The 24,795-nt window shown below is 40.0% G+C and overlaps 1 pseudogene; it reads left to right on the forward strand.

The window, feature by feature from the left end:
* The first annotated feature begins 8,313 nt into the window (after positions 1 to 8,313).
* LOC131252896 (histone H3.2-like) lies at positions 8,314 to 8,942 on the forward strand (annotated as a pseudogene).
* Positions 8,943 to 24,795: the final 15,853 nt, after the last annotated feature.

The raw sequence follows: 24,795 nt of genomic DNA on the forward strand, positions 1-24,795 counted from the left end.
GCAGTTTAATTCGAAAGTGCTGAGTTGACTCAGCGATGAACTCAGTAGAAAATGCTTAAAACCGAATATCAGAGAGCGTTTTATAAGAGAAGAATTTTTCGTATTTTAAAACTGGAATCGGTAGTCTTTATATAGACTCCGAAGTGGTGCATAAGCACCCTTTACAAAAGGTTAGGTCCGTTGGGTTTAAACCCAACAGGTGCGACCAACCGGAAGGGACGCATCTCTCTGGTTTAAAACGAAAAGGCGCAAGTACGAGTACACTCCCGCACATACAGTCCTGCAAGTACCCATACACACACCCACGCGAGTATACACACACGCACCGCACCACGCGCCACGCCGCCGCCGTCGCGTCGCGTCGCGCGCGCAGCGCGCACGCGCACGCGCACCGGACTCGGACTCGGACTCGGCTCGGCTCGGCTCGGCGCACGCGCGCTGGCGCGCGCGGGCGTGTGGTCAATGGCATAGATTAGAGCTATTGGCATAGCCCCCCCACAGGACCAAATTCACATGCCCCCTGAAAGGGGCTCAAGCCCTAAGCAAAAATACTATCTTATATAAAAGATAGTTTACCTTTTCAAATCCGATGTGGGACAAAACCCACAACACAAAAATACTACAACTTTTCAAAATTGGAGGGAAATTACCGAAAATTTGAAAATTCAAATTTTAATGCTATTTTAAAACAAAATACAACAATCCCCCACATGTTTTAAAATAAACCCTTTCGGATTAAAGCGTAATAGTTGTGCAATGGTGCCGGTGTCACCATAGACTTGAACCGACATTAGAGTAAGCAAGACAGGTCTACAGGAATCAGGTGACACCATAGTCTTGAACCTGAATCCTTTTAATGTAGATCGCAAGTACATGCTACTCACACAACTCTTCCTCTGCAAGTGATTCTGCGGTTCGGTGCGTTTCGGCCATACACCATTACCTGGATTTCATGAGTGCTCTAGAGAATTCGCCTAGATTCTCATAGGAAGCGGCCTCCACCTCCACACCCATATAGGTGAATTCCATCAAGTGTATGCAGCAACTGTATACACCACCAAATATATGGCTATGGATTCATTAAGAGTTCTAACAACTCATCCTTCTGTATTGCTGCTGTACTGTACACCATAGAAGGGGCTCATACAACTCAGTGCAATCGTCTACCTCGTGTCTTGTTGTTTACCCATTGAACCTATCTCATGGGATCTCCACTTGTATAGGTTGGGTTGTCGACACTGGCAGCTCATATATTAGGCTCAGCCCCATTCCCTTCGATGTATCATTGACTAACCTTTTAGATAGTCCTTTAGTCAGAGGATCTGCTAGATTCTTTTCTGACCTCACAAAGTCAATAGATATGACTCCATCACGCAACATATGTTTCACTATGTTGTGTCTGAGTCTAATATGCCTGCTCTTTCCATTATATATTTTACTCTTTGCTTTCACTATAGCTGCTTGACAGTCACAATGAATAGATACGGCGATACAGGTTTTGGCCACAATGGTATATCAGCTAAGAGATTTCTAAGCCACTCGGCTTCTGATCCAGCCTTTTCTAAGGCAATAAACTCGGATTTCATAGTAGACCGAGCGATACATGTCTGCTTGGTAGACTTCCAAGAGACTGCTCCTCCACCTAAAGTGAAGACATATCCACTCGTGGATTTTGTCTCATCTGAATCACTAATCCAATTAGCATCACTGTATCCTTCTAATACAGCAGGAAAACCATTATAATGTAAACCATAGGCCATACTACCTATTAAGTATCTCAAATTCCTAGACAAAGCATTCTAATGCTCTTTTTCAGGGTTATGTGTATATCTACTTAGCCTTCCTACTGCAAAAGATATGTCTGGTCTAGTGCAGTTTGTTAGATACATAAGGCTACCAATTATTCTGGAATACTCCAATTGAGACACACTATTTTCTGTATTCTTCATGAGAGTCACACTATAATCATAAGGAGTACTGACAGGTAAACAGTCAAAATGGTTAAACTTTCTCAATATCTTCTCAATGTAATGAGATTGAGATAATATAATAACACCATTTTTTCTGGTTACTTCAATACCCAAGATTACACTAGCCTCTCCTAAGTCTTTCATGTCAAACTTAGATGACAAGAATTTCTTAGTTGTATTAACTAATTTAATATTAGTTCCAAAAATAAGCATGTCATCAACATAAAGGCATATAATAATATAATCATTTCCAGAAATTTTACTATATACACATCTATCTATATCATTTATATGATAACCATTTGATTTTAAAACACCATCAAATTTTTCATGCCATTATTTAGGAACCTGTTTTAAACCATATAATGATTTAATTAGTCTACATACTTTATTTTCTTTTCCTGATATCTTATAACCCTCAGGTTGTTCCATATATATTTCTTCTTCTAAGTCTCCATTTAGGAAAGCTGTCTTTACGTCCATCTGGTGTACCACCAGTTTATATATGGAGGCTATCGCTATTAAGACCCTGATAGTTGTAATTCTAGTTACAGGAGAGTAAGTATCAAAGTAATTTATTCCTTCTTTTTGTTTAAAGCCTTTCGCTACCAACCTAGCCTTAAACTTATCAATAGTCCCATCTGGTTTTAGTTTCTTTCTAAACACTCATTTACAACCTATTGGTTTATTTCCAGGTGGTAGGTCTACAATTTCCCAAGTGTTATTAGATATAATAGATTCTAACTCATCATTTATTGCTTCCTTCCAAAAGGTTGCATCTGGAGAGTTAATTGCTTCTATATAGGTTGTAGGATCATCTTCTACTAAGAAAGTGAAAAAACCATCTCCTAGGTTAGTTTCTCTTCTAACCCTAGTACTTTTTCTTGGTTGTATCTTTTCTACTACTTTCTCGTATGCATTTTTACTAGTAGATGCAATATCTGATTCATTGACTTCTTCTATTCTTATAGATTTAGATTTCATAGGGAATACGTTCTCAAAGAACTCTGCATCCCTAGCTTCTATAATTATATTAGGATCTAGAATATTATCCTTAGTTTTTAAAACTAAAAACCTATAGGCCGCACTATTTTGTGCGTAACCTATAAATACACAGTCGGTCGTTTTAGGACCTAACTTTCTTTTCTTAATTTCAGATAATCCTACTTTAGCAAGACACCCCCACACTTTAATATATTTGTAACTAGGAACATGATTCTTCCATAGTTCATATGGTGTTTGTTCAGAAGATTTAGAAGGAATCCTATTTAGAATATAACAAGCAGATAGAATTGCTTCTCCTCACATATTTGAGGGTAAGCCTGAATTATTTAACATAGCATTCATCATCTCTTTTAGAGTTCTATTCTTACGTTCTGCTATTCCATTCTGTTCTGGTGTATAAGGAGCTGTAGTTTCATGAACTATTCCATTCTTTTCACATAATTCTCTAAATTGAGAAGATTCATATTCACCTCCTCTATCTGTTCTAAGTCTTTTAATTTTTATATTTAACTGATTTTCAACTTCAATTTTGTATTTAGAAAAAGCATCTAAAGCTTCATCTTTGTTTCTTAATAGATAGACTCTAGTGAACCTAGAGTAATCATCTACAAAAGTTATGTAATATCTTTTTCCACCTCTAGACATGTGATTTCTAAAATCACCTAGGTCACTGTGTATTAACTCTAATAGAACAGATGATCTTTCTATTTGTTTAAAGGGTTTTCTAATGAATTTTGATTCGACACATGTTTCACATTTGTCAAATTCTTCATTAGATATATTAGGTAATAAACCTAATCTTTTCATTTTCTTTAAAGATGTTATATTCACATGACCTAATCTACTATGCCATAGATAACAAGGTTCAACGATATAAACAGAACTGAATGTCTTCTTATTATTATCATTGGATACATTTATAATGAATAAGCCATCGCTACAGTACCCCTTACCAACAAAAGTTCTATTCTTAGTCATTACAAGCTTATCTGAATCAAATACTAACTTAACACCAGCCTTATTGAGGAGTGAACCAGAGACCAAGTTTCTTCTAATGTCGGGCACATGTAGGACATCATTCAACATCAGAGTCTTTCCAGAAGTGAGTTTCAGAAGTACTTTTCCTTTCCCTATAACGAGACGTTCTAGCATTACCCATGAACACCTGTTCATCATCTCCTGATACTTGATAGGAGGTAAACATGCTACGATCCTTGCACACGTGCCTAGTTGCACCAGTGTCGAGTACCCACTCCAAGTTGTTTACAAGGAAGACTTCTGACACCACAGCTACTATCAAGTCAGACTCATTGCCTATTTCTGTAAGATTAGCTTGCGGCTTATCTTTGTTTTTCTTAAGCCTGCAGGTTTTGACATGATGCCCAGGCTTTCCACAGTTGTAGCAGTTTCCCTTTTTCTTGAATTGATTATTTGCATTCTTCTTTTTGAGCCTGCATTCATTTGCATAATGTCCAGGTTTGACAGTTGCCCTTTTTCTTATTATTTGCCCGACTTGATTCCACAAGATTCGCCTTTGAATCTATCTCATTTTTATTTTCTTTTTTGGTCTCTGATTCTATTGGCCTCCTCTATTCGTATGTGTACGATAGTGGTTTCCAAAGAAATACCGTTCTTTTTATGTTTCATTCTATTCTTATATTCTTTCCAAGAGGGCGGTAACTTTTCTATTAGTGCTCCTGACAGAAACACTTCATCCAACTTAATTCCTTCTGTTGATAGTTCATGAACTAGACTTTGAAAATCATGAATCTGATTTGTGACAGGTATATCGTCTGTCATTTCATAATGAAGGAAATTGGCAATTGCATGTTTCTTAGCGCCTGCATCTTCTAATATGTATTTCTTTTCCAAAGCAGTCCATATGTCTTTGGCAGACACGTAAGAAGCATACACGTCATATAGTTCGTTGGATAAAGAGTTTAGAATATAATTTTTACAATTATTTTCATCTGTTACTTCAGTTTGATTTGCTGGATCTATAGTAAATGATTCAGATAAAATGTATGAAACTTTCAGGGTGGTCAGAGCGAACATCAGTTTCTGTTTCCACCGTTTAAATGATTGTCCAGCGAACGGTTCGATTTTGGCTAACTCAGTAGAAGCATTTACTGTTACTGTAGCCATAGTCTATGTAATTCAACAATTTCAATTTCAAGATTGTTGGAATATTTAGTTGAATTAAATAGACTATTAAAAATCGAGAACCAAAAAAGAAAAATAAATTTTGAGAAAGAAGAACTTATTGAATGAGTCGAGGCGTGACTGAGTCACTCGGCTTGAAATCGAATTTGCTCCCCTTGGACAGCGTCCCAAGTGCAACAGGTTCCCAGAGCAATCGACCTCCAGGATACAACGACTATGACCCGGTCCCAGCGGTGCACTCACTGTACACGGGCTCGAACCACTTGCAGTTTAATCCGAAAGTGCTGAGTTGACTCAGCGATGAACTCAGTAGAAAATGCTTAAAACCGAATATCAGAGAGCGTTTTATAAGAGAAGAATTTTTCGTATTTTAAAATTGAAATCGGTAGTCTTTATATAGACTCCGAAGTGGTGCATAAGCACCCTTTACAAAAGGTTAGGTCCGTTGGGTTTAAACCCAACAGGTGCGACCAACCGGAAGGGACGCATCTCTCTGGTTTAAAACGAAAAGGCGCAAGTGCGAGTACACTCCCGCACATACAGTCCTGCGAGTACCCATACACACACCCACGCGAGTATACACACACCGCACCCGCACCCGCACCCGCGCCCACGCCCAGCCCGTCCCGTCCCATCCCGTCGCGTCCCGTCGCGCACGCGCACGCGCACACGCACGCGCACACGGACTCGGACTCGGACTCGGACTCGGACTCGGACTCGGACTCGGACTCAGCTCGGCTCGGCTCGGCTCGGCGCGCGCGCGCGTGTGTGGTCAATGGCATAGATTAGAGCTATTGGCATAGCCCCCCCACAGGACCAAATTCACATGCCCCCTGAAAGGGGCTCAAGCCCTAAGCAAAAATACTATCTTATATAAAAGATAGTTTACCTTTTCAAATCCGATGTGGGGCAAAACCCACAACACAAAAATACTACAACTTTTCAAAATTGGAGGGAAATTATCGAAAATTTGAAAATTCAAATTTTAATGCTATTTTAAAACAAAATACAACATAGGTTGTCCCCACCATGTGGATTCGGATTGTCTATTGCAATTTTCAGTCCATCTGTACATTAAGTAGGCAACATCATTAAAAAAACAACAAAAAAAAAACTTTCAGATACTAGTAGTCATAGGAACGTAAGTGTGATCCTCTCAATGAGTAGCTGTTGAGAATTTTCCAAAAGGTTTATTATGGGTCCAATCTATTAAACGGGTTATATTTTGTATTTACATGAAAGGCTAGATGTTATTGTAGGTTGGACGTTAACTAATAGTTTAGCGTATTGGACTTAAACCTTCTCCTTAAAAGGAAAATAATTATGTTTAAAAAAAAGTTGTACGACATGGGACGCCGACTGCCTCAATCTTTCGCACCAGCTGCATGCAGCGGGGTCGTAGGTGCGGCCTTTGTGAGAAATCCACCACGTCTCCATTTTGTCAGATTATGTTAGGGCTTTTTATTATTATTTATTTTTATTTTATTTTTTGATTTCACCTCCTATGGGCAATCGAAAGGAGGCGGATCTAAAACCAAAGTGGGCTGCAGGCAGGAAGCAATGAGAATTGAACATTTACCGATGAAACTTCTTCTTTTAAAATAAAAAAATAAAATAAAATAAAATAAAATAAACAGAGCCTTCATTCCATGAAAAGGACACTGAACAAAAGACATCACGGGCTGCCATCAGAGCATAAATGAAGCCTGATGCTGCCTATCATATGATTTACAAAGACGCTCCATCCCTGTTTTTTTTTTTTTTTTTTACAAGCGAAAATTTGGACCGAACCGAAGCCTCAACCTAACCCTCTGCCACTAGCGATTGAACCTCTTTCTGACAGTCCTCAAGCTAACCTTATCGAGGAACAAGAGGCCTCTCACCACCTGAGGGAGAGCCGCAATGCTATGGAAAAGGGCAGATGCTTGTTTTCCACAACCAAACTTGGCCATTCCATCGGCCGGCCCATTCCCTTCCCTACAAATATGTTGAAACTGAACATTGCCATAGGAACAGAGAATCTGAATTCTGTCCAGCCAACACTTCCACTTCCAGCCCAGGCAAGAGCTACTCGACAGAAAACTGACAACCATATATGAGTCGGATTCAAGAATGATGTTTTTCAGGCCGTGATTGATGCAATGAAAGAGTCCATCGTGGGCCGCTCGAATTTCAGCCCTGGTATTAGAAGCGTGTCCATAGCCAGCATAAAAACCAAAAAGAAGATGACCATCTGCAGCTGACCAAAAAGAAGATAAAACATTCGATCACAGAAGTTTAGGATCGGGCTAATAGTTTAGGCAGGAACATATGAATGGTTTGGATGGCATATAATCAACTATAAGAATTTTTCTATTTACTTTTTCTTACTGTGCGGCTCATTTTAGTTTTCGATCTGCTTTAATTTTGAGCCTGTTGGGCATAAAAGCAACCTCAGATCAAATCTAATAAGTAATAAAGAACGAAAAATCCAAGCAAATATAGAAAACACATGAGATTTTACATTAAAAACAAACACTTGTGGAAAAAATAAGTACTACGATACGAAACATGATGATTAATCTACTATAATAAGAAGAAAGTTACAAGAGATTAATTACAGTAAAACCTCTAACTTTCTCTTCAAAACCCTTGAATATTCGTGCTAAGTTCTCATTGAATAGCCCTAATCACAATTAGGAGGGTATTTATACACTCCCATACAAAAATAAAAACAAATCCCGCACTTGCTCAAACTTACATGCATTTCATTGGTCAGACCAATAGGAACGTACTCACAATCATCCAAAGGAACCAAAAATATATAAAAGTGGACAACGTGCAATTTGAGAATTTACTACTAATTCGGTCGAACTGAATTAGGTCTTCTCTGCACCAGGATTTAAGACACTCGATCAACAATATCAACCATGACTTTAATCCTCTACCTGCACTGTTCCAAGCTGCCACCACCATCTCTAACCTCTTCAAAAGAATGCCATCATGCCTCATGCACATTCCGTCTTCATTTATTCTTTGACATGCCCAGTTAAGCAAAACTTGAAGTTCTTTGAAAGAACAACTTTTGTGAGTATGTCAGCCAGATTCTCGCTGATGTGAATCTTTTCAAGAGTGACATTTCCTTCCTCTAGCATTTGCGGGATAATGTGATGACAAACATCAATGTGTTCGGGCAGCTCATTCAAACAGCACAAACTCTCAAACATTTCATTCATCTCTTCCAATTCCCATTATACCCTTTCCTTGCTGATATCAGAGACTAATGGCTCGCACTAAGCAGACGGCCAGGAAATTGATGGGAGGCAGGGCCCCACGTAAGCAGCTAGCTACCAAGGCTGCGAGGAAATCGGCCCCAGCGACGGGAGACGTGAAGAAGCTGCATCGATTTAGGCTAGGGACGGTGGCCCTGAGAGAGATCCGGAAGTACCAGAAGAGCACGGAGTTTCTGATAAGGAAGTTGCTTTTCTAGAGGCTCGTCCGTGAGATAGCTCAGGACTTCAAGACGGATCTGAGCTTCCAAAGCAGCACTGTCGCTGCTCTCCAGGAGGCTGCCGAGTCCTACTTGGTAGGCCTCTTTGAGGACACCAACCTCTGCGCAATCCATGCCAAGAGGGTCACCATCATGCCCAAGGACATCCAGCTTGCACGCAGGATCCGTGGAGAAAGGGCTTAGATGATCAATGGTCTTGATGCAGTTGCTGCTACCTTTGTTTTCTTTATTTCTGTCATTTTGGATGCGGCTGCAGATTTCTATCTTTGGTTTGTTCCTGTACACTGCTAATGAAAATCTTCAACTTTTTCATATTTTTTTTAAAAAAAACATCAATGCGTTTAGTCTGGGAGTAATGCACTGAGTTCATTGTCAAATTAATTGTTCTCTCGCTGTCACAATGTATAGACACAGCTTCCTGATGAAGCCCCAAGTCATTCATCATCACATTCAACCAAACAACTTACTTGAATGCTTCTATCATTGCCATGTATTCAGCTTCAGTTGTGGAAAGTACAACCACAAACTGAAGTTTCAACATCCAACTGATAGCTCCACTCGCTAACACAAACAAGTGATCGGAGGTAAACCTTCTATTATCCATATTTCTTATATAATCCGCATTCACATAGCATATGAGTTTCTCCTCAGAATTTTTAAAAACCAAGACGTAGTCCATTATACTTCGTATATATATACCGAAGTAATCATTTCACTACTTCCCAATATTTCTTGCGGGAGTTTGACATATATCTACTCACAACACTAACCGTATGTGAAATATTTGGTCTAGTACAAACTATGTCATGCATAAGACTGTCAACCATGCTCGAGTAAGGCAAACGAGACATATTTCATTTTTCTTCATCTGACGTAAGACAACTCTACAAAAGCCAAAAGTGAACAACATGGGAAGTGCTAACTGGTTTTCCTTTTCTAGTCTAAACTTGACTAAGACCTTCTTAAGATATTCTTCCTATGACAACTATAGCTTACTCCTTTCCCTGTCTTTGTGTATATCAATGCCAAAAATCTTCTTTACAGCCCTCAGATCTTTCATCCCAAATGTCCTAAATAACTGAGTCTTCAATATGTTGATTTCAGACATGCTATGATCAACGATAAATATATAATCAATATGCAACATTAGAATAATGATTTCTCTATCAATCAATGCTTTAAAATAGACGTAGTGATCAAATTCACTCTGATAAACATTTGACTCAATATAAAATAATCAAATTTCTTGTACCATTACCTACGTGATTATTTCAGGTCGTATATGGACCTCTTTAACTTACAAACTAAATTCCATTTTCCTTATACCTCGAACCTTTCATGTTGCTTCATATAGATCTACTCTTCTAGTTCCATAATTTAGAAATGCAGTCTTCATATCTAATTGTTCCAGTTCTATATTGTATTGTCCAACTAAAGTCAATACAAATCTGATAGATATTTACTTTATTATTGATGAAAATATCTCACTAAAGTCGACACCCACCTTTTGAGCATAATCATTCCCTACCAATTTGGCCTTGTACCTATCCAGTTTCTTCCGGTAAATTCACTTACAACTGATCACTTTCCGCCGAACGGGTAGCTCCATCAGCTATCACATTTTATTTTTGTACAAAGAGTCCATCTCATTATGCATAGCTACCATCCACTTCTTTGTATCTCTATCTTTTATTGCTTCATGAAAGTAGATCGATCCCCCTCATATGTAATTAAAATAAATGCAACGATTGAGTCATCATTGTATCTCAACTATAACCTGTGATCCTTTGGTAGATTTCTCCTAACAGGTGGCCACTCCACCTCTTCTTGTACCTCTACTTACAGCTTAGGTTCTTCAAGTATTTCACCATTGTCTGTTTTAATATCAATAGCTGATTTTTTTCATTTCCTTATACTCATCCTTTCAAAATAAAAAACCTTCATCAAACTTGATGTCTCGGATAAATGCGATTTTTCGTGAAATTCGTCTATATAATTTATAACCTTTCACCCCAACAATATAGCCAATAAAAGTATACTTTTAGTCATTTGTTCTAACATATTTCTCTCAACTGATGATACACGAGAATAAGCATCATAATTAAATATTTATAACCATGAGTAATCAACCGCTTGACCACTACTTCTTTTGGAATTTTGTAATCAATAACTGTAAAGGAGGATTAGTTTACCAATAGTAAGTCGTAGAGACGACTTTAACCCATATCTCATTACCCAACCCAGAAGTACTAAACATACCGTGCATCCTTTCTAAAAGAGTCTAATTCATACGTTCAATCATACTATTTTGCTCTGATGTATACCTTATTATGTTGTGTCTCACTATCCCCCTACTTCTGTAGTATTGATTAAATTCCCTAGAAATAGAGTCATTGTCATTATATCTGTCCTAAAAAAAATTTACTTTCTTCCTTATTTGATTTTCAACCATTGCATTTCAAGTCTTGAAAGTAGATAAAACATCATATTTATGCTTCAGAAATATAAACCCAAATGTTTCTAAATAGGTCATCAATGAATGTAACAAAGTATAATGGCCCTCCCCCAAAAACAATAAACGATGACCCCCCACACATTCAAATGCACGTAGTCCAACTGACTTTTACTATCATGCTTTCCGATTTTAAAAAGTGTGACCTTAATTGTTTCTCATATATGCAATGCTCACATATATCTAATTTAAAACTTTTAAAATTAGGAATTAAACGATAATCGAGAAGTACATTCATACCTCGCTCGCTGATGTGGCCTAGGCAGGCATGCCACAAATATGCTGATGTGGACTCCGCTACATACATTGCAGCTCTACCTGATATAGTATTTCCGATCGACTTATAAAGATTTTCATTCTTTTGTGCTTTCATAATAGTGAGTGCCCATTTTGGAAACCTTTAGGACACCTTCATGACCAACGAATTTGCATCCGAGTGTATCCAAAGCTCCTAAAGAGATCAGATTCTTCTTCAAATTCGGAATGTGCCTCGCATCGGTCAAAGTACTCTCCACCCCATCAAACAGCCTAATGCAAACAGAATCAATTTTGATCATCTTATAGACATGATCATATACCATAAGAACCAGACCACCATCATACTCATTATATCTTGTGAACCAACCCCGATGAGGATACATATGGTATGATGCCCCCTATCCAAAATTAACTTATGATAAAGGTAACCAATCTTGGATAATAACAACACATCACAACCATCCGATCCTTTACTAGATTCTGTTGAATTGGCTTCATTCGAAAAATCATATAACATATCATCCTTCTGGGTTTTGGGAGATTGACAATCCTACATATGTCCTATCCTTTGACAATTCCAGCACTTCAACTTGTTTTTACCTTTTGACTTGGATCTACATCACCACTTCCACTTCTCTCGCTCAGACATTCTTTCTCAAGCAAACAATGCATCCGTATAAGTACATTCGCCTTCACTCTTCTTTCTCAAATGCTTTGACTAAAGGGCTGAGATAACGATCTCGATGTCCAAGGCATCCCTACCATAGTAGAGAATATCGATCAGATATTCATAAGACTCTAGGAGAGATGTCAACAAAATTAGGAGTTTGTCTTCTTTATCGATCTTCATCTCCATGCTTGTCAACTTGTAAACTAGCTTGTTGAAAATGTTAATGTACTTAGAGAGATCTGACCCTTCCACCATCTTCAGAGTGTAAAACTGTCTCTTTAAATATAAACGATTGGTGGGCAACTTCATTACGTAGATGCTCTCCAACTTCGTTCATAAGCTTACGATAGTCATTTCATCAATAACATTGTAAAGGACTTCATCAGCCAAGCATAATTCGATTGTGCTAATTGCCCTCTAACTAAGTTTATCCCAATCCTCTTCCTTCGTAGATTCCAGAGGATGCACTTTCCTAAGGAGTGCACGTTGTAGCCCTTACTGAATTAGGAGGGATTTTATCTTCAATCTCCATAGTTCAAAGTTATTTTTTCCTGTGAACTTCTTCGTCTCTAACTTCACATTCAATCCCATCAATGCCATGTTTTTGGATTCAATCTCATACCCAACCTAGCTCTGATACCACTTGTTGGGTTTGGAAGCAACCTCAGATCAAATCAAACAAGCAATGGAGAATGAAAAATCCAAACAACATAGAGAACACACGATATTTTACATGAAAAACCATTGCAGGAAATAACCACAATATAAAGTGACGATCAATCCACTATAATCAAAAGAAGGTTACAAGACATGGAACAACTTACAGTAAAAAGCCTAACTTTTCCTTTAAAACTCTTAAATATTCATGTTAAGCTCTCATTGAATAACCCTAATCGCAATGAGGAAGGTATTTATACACTCCTGTACAAGATTAGAAACAAAACCCGCACTTTCTCAAACTTAACATGTGTTTCATCGGTCGGACCGATGAGACCTTCAGTTGGACCGACGAGAACTGACTCACATCCATCTGGTCAAACCGAAAACATACAAAAGTGAACAACGTACAATTTGAGAATTCACTACTAATTCGGTAGGTCAAACTGAATTAGGTCTTCTATTGCACTAGGATTTAAGGCACTCGATCAACAGGGCCATATGTGAACATGATCTGGAAAAACAAATGGTTGGAGTCAATTTCTCACAAACATCATGGTGGGCCCTAGCTTCCCGTTGAATTTCCTTTCAAAGGCCTTCTACTATTTTTACTAATTTTCTAAAAAAAATATCCTTAGCTTTCGTATTTACGAAATCATACTTTCGAGCCAACTATGAAGGTAAAAAGGACTTGCTTGCCCTTTTTTAAAGAGTGGAGAGATATATCGAAAAAGATCCAAAATTATAAGAAGTTGAAATTAATGCTAAGTGCATGTGTGTGCAATAAAGATCCTATACATGTCACACATGTGTCAGCACAATATCTAGTTTATCAGGTTAGTATGACCTTCTACATATTTTCATATAAAGAAAATCTTATTCAATCAACACTTATACCAAAAATATTGGAAACAAGTAGATTGGTTCAGAAAAAACTTCATCCATAAATTGTTTTTACAAACTATAGTCTCCTGACTAGTGGATCAACCTAATTATCAAACCAAGGAGTTGATATAGTGGTTCTATTCTGATGGATGGATTGGATCTCAGAGCTATCAAGCCATACCGCCACATGTGCGGAGTGTATATGAGCTTATTACACACGCGTGTATGCTCAATAAAGTCTAAATTTTAAAAAGAAGAGTTATATGATAATCTAGCTTGTATGACACACGACATGCATGTACTCAAAAATTGTACACGCGATATATTAAATCAAGTAAAGCTCACTAGATTGAACAACCCTCTTTAGCCAAGTCATAGTTCAATGGATTGGTTCTGTTGGTTGAATTCAATCAAACATGAGGCCGCACATGTGATCAAGGTCCTATATTTAGATTTTGTGTGCAATTATGATGCATAGACGTGCTAGAGTCGTACTCAACTCAATATTTGATTGAACCTTGGTGCCTCCCGCATTGAATCAGACTAGTTGGGGACTGGATATAAGATCCAACTATCCTCTCAATCATTAGTTGTGATAAGCGATCAAGCAATTTGCAGAATGGTAGGGGTTAGTCCTTCTTGATGGATTCATTTTGTCTTGCATCTAAGGACTTGTTATTTCATCAAAAAAGGTGATAAGTTCCTCAAAGAATAATAATGAACACATAAATAAAAGAAAGACTAAATAATGTCGATTTTACTAATTGATTGTATGGCCCATTATAATCGAGAAAATATTAAAAATAACTTAAAGAAATAAACAAACGAGAGATAAATACCTGATCAGTCTGTAGAAATGTCCCTGCATTAGTCACCCCCAGTGAGGAGTCTCGAACACGAGACCTCCTGCTCTAATACCAATTTGATGCACGACAATTAACCACTTACCATAAAAGCTTGAACTGATAGAGCATGGCAAATTAATCACTTTATCTCATAGCTCAGGCCCCAAATCCATGGGTTAGGTCCTTGACCGAGCCCTCCTCGTGGGCCCTAAATCCATGGGTTCCACCCTACAGAGTCACTCGTCTCACACGGGCCCCAAATCCATGGGTTATGCTGGCCACCCACCCCGAGTGTACCTCTACATCCCACTCGAACTCGGTGTGAAAATGCCCTTGCATTACATATCTTTGAGCACAAGTAGGATTTCCATGAGTATCAAACCTATAATGTCAACACATAACGGCTTTTCTTTGGTCCACGTCATGGTGATGAAAATGGGTGTAAACAGGTTGAACAATCCTAACCTCTTATTCATGGATGCTTATTTTCAAAAATATTTATATATATTTCATTTTTAACTGTCCGGTAAGTGTATATTAATCTAATGATGGAATCTCTGCTTCTTAAGAGCATCGCATCCTCAACCCAATGAGGGGGGAAATCCAAATAATCAATCGTCTTTTCCTTAAACTAGTGTGACTGTTCTCTGGTCATATATGATAAAACAGTTCAGTTGAGCTTTTTTTGAAAGACAGGTGTGACCCCCCCCCCCCCCCCACAGGTTAGGAAGAGGGAATAGAAAGTGAAAGGGAAGCAACAGATACGAGGCTTCGCCAATTGAGAACACCAATGTTACAAAAACTCTAGTAGAACTCAAGTAGAAATCATTAAGTTGTGTTTACCTCTGAAAGAATGAGCTTAATTTGGGTTTATGATACATCAACACTAAGTACTATAATTTGGACAGCTTAATATAGTATCATATGGTACATCAAATGATGGATTTAATGTGTGTGTATATATATATATATATATATATATATATATATATATATATATATATATATATATATATATATTCAAAATTGGACTTTTATGGGAAGATTTACAGCCATTCGGGTGGGGCCAAGAAAATAGAACCCCGCCTATCATATCTATACAATTTACCGAGTTGTTATCCTGACACAACTAAGCCCCACTCTGTCTAAAAGGAGATTTCCCCTGACCGCCTTGGGGAGGGAGTGGATGTCGTGGAAGAGGAGGTCAAACTAGTTCTTGCTCCCTGTTTTGCCCAGCCCATCCACCGGGCTGTTTGCTTCTTTGGGATGAGAGAGGCCCGAAGCGGGATCCTACCACTGAGGTTCTTGATCCTCTTCATCCAATAAGTCCACTTCCAAGTGAAGGAGCACTTCCCGGAAATACAATCCATAACCCATTGTAAGTCCGATTCGAGCTGAACATTACTCAACCCGAAGGAGATACAGAACCTTAGCTCGTTAAACACGGCCCAAAGCTCGGCCAAATTATTAGACACATTTCCATACCCGCAGCAAAAAGAAAAAAAATTAGATTTCCATAGCTGTCCCTACAGACGCCCCCACCACCTGCAGGCCCAGGATTTGACAGGGCTGAACCATCGACATTTAGTTTAACAAAATCGGGCGGAGGCCTGGCCCATCTGACAATCTCAACTAGCGGGGGGTTATGGCCTGGAGAACGGCTAGCCACTGCGGCTGGAGGGGCAGGAGAACGAACCAGCGAGAGCCTATGGGCAAAGGAGCCAACGTGGAACTCTAGGCTTCTCTTGATGTTTTTTTATTACATACGGAGGATGGATTAGACGATCGTCAAACCTAGCCTCGTTCCTGGCTTCCACACTTCCCAAAGAGCCTGGAGTACCAAAGATTTTTTTTTCAGTTTAGAATGACATAGCTTGTGTGTCATTCGTCCCACTCTATTAGAGTATCAAAGATTTTTTTCAGTTTAAAATGACATAACTTTGTTGACTTTGACAATACAATTGCACGCAATAGATACAATCTTGTCTCAAACACAGTGGCTGATTCCCATATAGTTAAGTGTGTTACACCAAAAGGGGGGGGGGGGTGGGGGGGGGAGGGTCGAACTCAATTTCAATGGCTCTTCCCATAGCAACCTGGGTGAAGGTGGGGGTGGAGGAGCATGTAGAGATCATCGAGGTGGATTAAGTTTTTGCATTTCACAACAGATATGGTCTTGTCTCAAACTTGGTGGTTGATTCCCAAGCGATGATCGATGTCGTTCACCTTTGTGAAGAGTTGGGCCTTTCTAAAGTAATCGTGGAGACGGACTCATATGTCATTGTGGATGTGATGATGGATTTGAAATGAGCTTATCCCTAGAATGTCTGGTGGAGGCTAGGCGCGGTTCTTTCCAAACAACCCTCCCTCTACCTAAAATTTGCCAATACCCTTCGGGAAGGGAATTTTGTGGTAGATGGACTGACCAAGCTTGCTAGTGACAATCAACCCAATGGTCTGTATAGATATTGTGGTGACCTCCATAAGCTAATCAGAGGCTCCCTTGCACCTGACAATGCAGGAATTGGCTTGATGAAAATAAGGAAGTATAACAGAATGGGTGAAGGATGATGTTTTGGATCTATTGTTTCATACGCTTCGCTTTTATGTTTTTTGGATTTGGTATGTGTTCATACATGGTCTCTTATGATAGGTGGGTTCCCAACCTTTTTGTGAGAACTCGCGTTGAATGTAACTATGTTTCGACTTCAATGAAAAAAGGTCTCTGTTTTTCAAAAAAAAAAAAAAACCTATGTTTCGACATTAATTAATGGAAAGAACTTTATAGTTGAAAAATAAAATACTATAGGTGACGACTATGTGTCAAAAGGGCATTGTAATGTATCAATATGTGCAACAAATATAGTCATAATTCAATGTGTTACTTAAGGTATGAGCGAAAATATCTCACCTACCCTTCTATGTAAAGGAACCACCAACCTTATAGAAAAGGCACCACCAAACATGGCAAATATTTGTGTCATCATGTGTCAACAACCGAGGTTTCTGTAACGCCCTAAATTTCGAGGGTCAAGCAGAGCTCGAATCCCGAGATTCTAAACATCACTTATGTCCTATGGAAGATAATATTCTGATTTCTTTCACGTTGATCAATTAAGCATGCATAGAATTAACTAAACAACATATCATACTCCAGATTTAATGTAATTAAGCAAATGCATAAAACCAGAACATATATATATATATATATATATATATATATATATATAGTCATGCTCACTTGCGCATGTGCGCACCTTTGTACACGTCTCATGGGTGTCTAATTTGAACGGTCCATGTGATGCGGAATCCCATGAAACCCCATGTGACAAATTTTCACCCTGATCTAAAATTCTGGTGGGCCATGGCAAAGAGAAATGCAAATCAAGGGAGGAAAGTTTTTTCATTTTTCATGGCCCATTAAAGTTTTAGATCAAAGTAAAACTTGGGCCTGGGGGGTTTCACGAGGTGCTGCTTCACATGAACGGTTCAAATTTTAGATCCACATCACGTATGATGGGTTCTCAAAAAAGTTCGCACCAGTTCCCTATGAACTGGTGCGCAGGTGAGCATTTCCCTATACACACACACACACACACACACACACACACACACACACATATATATATATACACACACACATACATACATGTTTCACGAAGTTTCTTCCAGAGTATGGGTCCACAACTGGGTTCAATATATACATGTACAATTCAAAATAAACAAAATGTGGCAATGTAAATGTGGCATCCAACTAAGCCCAGATGCCCAGCGTTCTCCGTCTAATGGCACATGGCCTACATTAGCTCGCCCGAGAGCTGGAAATAGGAGAATTGCTCATTTTCGTCTAAGAAGTCCTCAATGCATTGACATCAACTATACCTGCATCTACACTAGCGTCTGGTTGGTGTTTTAAAACACCATCCTAGAGTGGGAGTGAGTGATCAACTCAATGGTTCTATAAAGCAAAAGTTACACATGTTATCAAGTCAATCAATGCAGTAATGATAAGGCAATCATAAACAATCATATCCTAACTACTCTTTTTAATGCGAGAATGGAGTTTATGTAATGATGCATACCCTCACCCATCAACACTCCCTCAACACGCGACTCTGACCACCTATTTTGCATATAATAACACTTCCTCAAACATGTGACTCCAATGCCCTTTCACCACATTCTAACTAATGCGATGTGGTGCATGATCATGTTAGCCAAGTAATTAATTATGCCAATTCATCCAGTAACTTGGGAAAGCTAGGATACCTCCCTTCTTAATATTGATCCAAAATGAATTACTAAGCATCGGACAACCATAGCGGTTCTGCTCCTGTGTTCTTGATCCGTCTAGGTTCGTCACTCATAAATAAATACATACGATAGGCAAGTTGCAAGAAGTGGTGCTCGCGGTCACTATGGGGAGGCTCATCACCCCAGCGTAGGCCGACAGCACAAACACAGTGTCCCATACAACCATGCCTGGCTCACGAGGATTGAGGATCATGGTACCATGGTTAAAGGTGGATCTTTTTAATTGTGAAGGGTACCTTAAATTCAAACAGTCGTGTTCATATATGGTAAACATTCAATAGGTCAACCGGTTCTTTAGGCAAGCTCGATTTGATATGGGCGCATGCTAACATAATCGACATGGAGCGCATAAGCACCCCTCTTGGCCTAGCCACTGTTGATAGTCAACGTACGACCCGTATCTTTCGAGTTTTACCCAAGGTGGCCAACCCATTCTAGTCACCCAAACATGGGTGTTTACCGATTGCCTGGGCTATGATTGTAGCCCCGATCCTATCCAAATCATGCTAACACACACGCATAATATATAAGCTAACATTTAATAAGCAATCCTGATGAATTTCTCATTCAGACATTTCATCAAATACACAGACTACGTTAACTACAACTTGTATCTTATCAATTTATTACGTAGAGAAATATGTATGCATATGACAACAAGGAATTCTATGTTAACAATCATAATAAGCATAAATCATTAGTTTTTTTTTTTTTTTAGGCATTTCATCAAACACATAGGCTACGTTATCTACCATTACAGTTCATAGATTTATTACACAAAGAAATAGGCATGTTTAAGACAACAAGAGATCCTATAGTAGCAATCATCGCAAAGGTAAATCATTAACTATAATGAAGGCATTGATAAATCACAACCTAAGCTTTTATTGTCGCACCTTTCGATAGTACTCCCGACTTAGACTCGTCCTAGTATTATGTTCTTAAGGAAGGAGCGTCGGTCGCCTAAACGAGTACACGGGTCAGTTAGGTTGGAGAAAAGCCATTCAGGGACTTACACCACTATAGGGATTTGTATTACTTACCCTAGGTCGTAGCTGGAGGAGCTTTAATAGCGACACGTGGAGGTGGTTAGGCCTGTGGATCCATGGGAGAGGATTTTCCACAGTTGCAAACGATTTCCCAAACTCTCTTCTTCTCTATTTTTCTCTTTTCTTTTCTTTTTCTCCTTAGGGTTTACAAAATTCGTATTTGGGAGAGAGGGGGTGAGTTGGAAGCTATTTATAGCCCCAGACGGTGTGCAAATGGCCCTAGGGCCACTTTGTACTATATTTATACCCCATGGGTGGCTATTTCTAATTAACAAGGCTCTCAGGAGGGCCCATGGTTCATTATGCCATGGGGTAGGCTCCCTATCTATGGATCGATGCTAGTACCTAGTTTCGGTGCGATCGGATAAACAGATCGGCCGTGGGATGCCCGTGTTAGATCAACGGTTATAAAGGTTCAATCGGGGCTACTGTTATATGGATGTGTGTAGAAAAATTTCTTTTCTCCATGTGTGAAGTTTGGTGATAAACCAACGGTTCGAAATCCTCAATTTACGTAAGAGTGGACAACCCACTTCACTTATGTTTCAGCACATTTCCTTAGGGTATTTGCATTTCTCACTCACTTAACTCACGGCTCAAGTTGGGCGTTTCTGGACACTATCTGGGCTTGGTTCATGCGATGGTCATCGAGCCCAGTAGGACAGACATTGTCCTATAATTTCAAGGTCAACAGACCCCTGACGTGCTGTTTAGGTCCCTTATAGAGTTTCAATGTGCTCTCGAGAGCGACAGGCCCTCGGGATTTCTCCTAGGTCTTCGGATGGCGTTGGGCCAGTGGTACTCATGATTCTAGCCCTTCCCATTTGTGAAAACGGTGGCCCGAGTTTAACCCACTGAATGCTTAGTATCTAGGTAAAACTCGTCTAAATTATATAACCGGGTGTGGTCCTTGGGTGGTTCCGCCTGAGGTTGTACTCAGGTCTTTGTACAGATTTTTCGGGGACGTTACAGTTTCTTTATAGAAAATAATGATCTTAAGGTTGGATGCTAAGGACCTAGGGTTCTCCACTTGGTACCTTTCCTTTCATGGCCAAGCGTTATTTAGGCAGGCTTAGGAGCTCTTGCTAAGCGTGACTATGTTCCATGAATTTTACATAAATGTACATGCATATACATGCTTGCACACATACTATAGCTGATGACTACATGTCAAAAATGCATTGATATGCACAATAAATGTAGTCCGAGTTCAATATTTAACTTAAAAGTATGAGCGGAAATATCTCACCTACTCTTATATGTAAAGGCACCATCATACAAATATCTCAACTACTCTTATATGTAAAGGCATGTGGTGAATATATATTTGATCGGGTCATCACATGGTAATAATTGAGTTTCCTCTATAGAAGATCATCTCAAGGTCAGAGCACAAAAGACCTAGGGTTCTCCGCTTGGTACCTTTCCTTTCACTAAGTGCTATCTTGGCAAGCCTAAGAGCTCTGGCCAAGTGTGATCATCTTCAGCAAATCTTACATAAATGTACATACATGCATACATATTATGGCTGACAATGTGTCAAAAGTGCATTGTAATGTATCAATATGTGCAATAAATGTAGTGGTAGTTCAATGTGTAACTTTTTTTTGTTGGAATAATTTTTTTAATTGCAAAACGGCGGGGGCCCAGCCTGTACAGAGGAAGATTTCGGGAGGGCCAACGTAAAACAAGAAGCAGGCCCTCCTATCCTGTAAGGAAGCCGGAAAACCTATATACTAGCCTTCACGAATATATCCCACTGCTACCCTATCGAGGAAGATGTGACCTCTAGATATAGCTGGTAGAGACTGCACATCATGAAAAAAAGGAGTTGGATTGGTTTAGACTCACCGCATTTACCTCCCTCGAAATTTGGATGATGGACACATTTAGTCTGCTTCTCTCCACTTCAATTCTTCGTCTCCAATACCATGAAGGTCATGGTTCTGAAGCAAGACCCGATAACACTACAACCACCGAGCTGGAATCACTTGCAATAACTATGTTAGAGAACCACTGCCTAGCTGTCATCAAAATCCCATCCAACACTGCCCTCATTTCGGCCCTAAAGTTTGTCCCAAATCCATAACCTACCGAAAATGCAAAAAGAAAATTACTCCTGTGATCACGGCCTACACCTCCTCCACCCGACTGGCCTGAGTTACCTCTAGCCGCTCCGTCGATGTCAATCTTGACCCACCCCTATGAGGGTCTTGTCTATTTCACAATCCGATGGACTGGTTGTCTTGGAGTGAGGGGATTGATGCCCAGTAGACTGTAGGTAAGTTGGGCCGGCAACTTGAAGGTTTTAGGCCGCGATAGCGAATTACCGAGGAGGAGAACCTGGCAGCGAACCTTAGCAATGATATTTGGCGCTTTCGTATCTATCTTCAAATCTGGCCCTATTGCGGGCCATCCAAATCTCCCAGATTATGAAGGTAGGAATGAGCCCCTTCAACAACAGAACTGATTTGGAGGGGGAAGAATTTGCCCACCAGAGATTGAGCACATCAGACGCTGCAGAGGAGGTGTTGTGGTTGACGTTGAAGGCTTGCCCGAAGTGCCGCCACATCGAGCTAGCAGTCTCGCTCCTAGAGAAGAGGTGGTCTGTCGATTCAACGTCTAGAGACTGATTCTCAGTACACCAATGACATCTAGAACAGAGGGGGACGCCCTTTTTTTGAATTTTTCCATCAACAGGTAACGCATTGAACAACAGTTTCTAGACATGCAGGGATAACTTCAGAGGGAGATTTGAGTTACAAACCCAGAACACCCAGCGTTTAAAGTCTGCACAAGGCCTGATGGTTTCCTAAGCTTGGCCCACTTGAAACTTTCCATTGTTTATACCTTGCCAGATTTTTGTGTCCTTATTCGACGAGGTGCAGACTCCCTCCGTTGTAATGAGATCAACAATGTGTTAAGGAAGAAAAGCCGCAACCTGGGTTGGAGAAATCCAGCCCCGTGGTCCAATTACGTCCTTCACTTGGAGTTGCTAAAGATCGGGAGGAATTGGCGAGTCCGTAGCATCTCGAAGTAAACCCGGCCCTGTCCAATTATAGTTCCAGAAATGTAGGTTTCCTTGCCCCACTATCCACCGAGAGTGGGCCTCCACCTTGGGCAGCTCTTTGCAGACACGTTTCCACAGCGGGGAGGCCGTCGCATAGCTTGATTGCCCATCAAAGAATTGCAAGTCTGCTGCATATTTCACTTTAGCAAATGAGCTCCAAATGTTCTCAGTCTCACAATCTGTTACTGCCCAGGCGAGCTTCATCTTGAAGGCCTCCATGACTGATGGAAGAGTTCGCAAGTTCAACCCACCTTCCACAACCGGAAAAGTCATTCTCTCCCATGATAGCCAGTGCCGCTTCTTCCTAGCACCGTCGAGCCCCTAGAAAAAATCAAAAAAAGATTTTTGGAGACTATTTAGAACTGAGACTGGTATGTCTAGTGCTGCCATCAGATGCACCGTCATGCTGGATAGGACATGGTTAACTAACGTGAGTCTCCTTGCTTAAGAAAGGATCCTGCCTTTCCACCCTTCAATATATTTCTGTATTTTTTTCAACCAAAGATAGAAAATAAGTCTTCTTTGGTCTCCCTTTGAAGATCGGAACTCCAAGATATGTGAACGGGGCTGCAGCTTTTCTAAAACCCAGAATTGACGCCGTATCTCTACACTTACCTTCTGAAATGGAGTCAGCAGGAATGAAGAAACTCTTGTTACCACTGATTTTTTGCCCCGAGGCCCTCTCATATAGCTGAAGAGAAGAAGCTATGGTAGCCAGGGATTTCCTACTACCGTTAGCAAACAGAACGGTGTCGTCTACGAACAACAGGTGAGATACAGGGGGGCAGTTTTTGGCAGTCTTGAATTGCAAGGTGGGGTCCGTAGACATGAGCTGTTTGAATCCCCTACTAAGAACCTCTACAGCGAGGATGAAGAGGCCAGGAGAGATGGGGTCTCCCTGACACAGACCTCTAGAGGATTTAAAGTAGCCAGCTGATTCCCCATTAATGATGATCGAGAACCAGGAATTTGACTAGCACATTCCCACCAATGCAATCCAATCTTTATCAAACCCGAATCTCTGAAGCACCTGATTCAAGAAAGACCATTTGAGCCTATCATACGCCTTTTTAATATTGAGCTTCATCAAAATATTCCCTCCATGGTTTTCCTGTTAATATCACGAAAAATTTTCTGGGTTAGTGCACAATTTTCAACTATAGATCGGCCTTGCACAAAGGCCCCTTATTATGGGGAAATGATAGCTAGGAGAATTTTTCCTAGTCTGCCCGTAATGACTTTGGAAAATATTTTATACAGGCAATTGCATAAGCTGATTCGTCTAAAATCCGCAAAGGATCTGGGGGTGTTAATTTTGGGGATGAAGCATAAGAGAGAGGATGTTAAGCTTCTGGGCAAAGCTCCCCCTCTAAATAAGAATTTGACTGCTTCCAGGATGTCTTCGCTAACCATGTCCCAGCTTGCTTGGAAGGCCCCGGAAAATCCATCTGGGCTAGGCGCCCCATCTAGTGGAATGGCCATCACCGCCACTCTCACCTCTTCCATGGAAGGTTCAATAAGTCCCCGATTATCCTCTTGCGTCACTAGGCAAGGGATGGATTGGAGTAAATCTTCCACCTATGGCTGTTGATTGTCCATGACCTCCTGCATCAGATTTTGAAAGAAAGAAACTCCTACATCTTTAATTTCATCTTTCATCGCAGCCCGTAATCCTGACACTGTCGTCTCCCATGATCTCCTGAATCCTGGCTCTTCTGAGTTTAGCCGAGGTGGATGCATGAAAAAAATTGGTATTTCTATCCGCTTCTTTTAGCCAATGATATCTCGACTTTTGTTTCCAATAGATTTCTTCACATTGTTCAAAGTGGGTCATTCTGTTTCTAGCCTCCTGTAGCACTTGGTGGTCCCTTAGATCTGACGAGTCTTGTGCTACAGATTCATCAGCG

This window comes from Magnolia sinica, chromosome 8 (assembly GCF_029962835.1).
Source record: "Magnolia sinica isolate HGM2019 chromosome 8, MsV1, whole genome shotgun sequence".
In the NCBI taxonomy this organism is placed as follows: domain Eukaryota; kingdom Viridiplantae; phylum Streptophyta; class Magnoliopsida; order Magnoliales; family Magnoliaceae; genus Magnolia; species Magnolia sinica.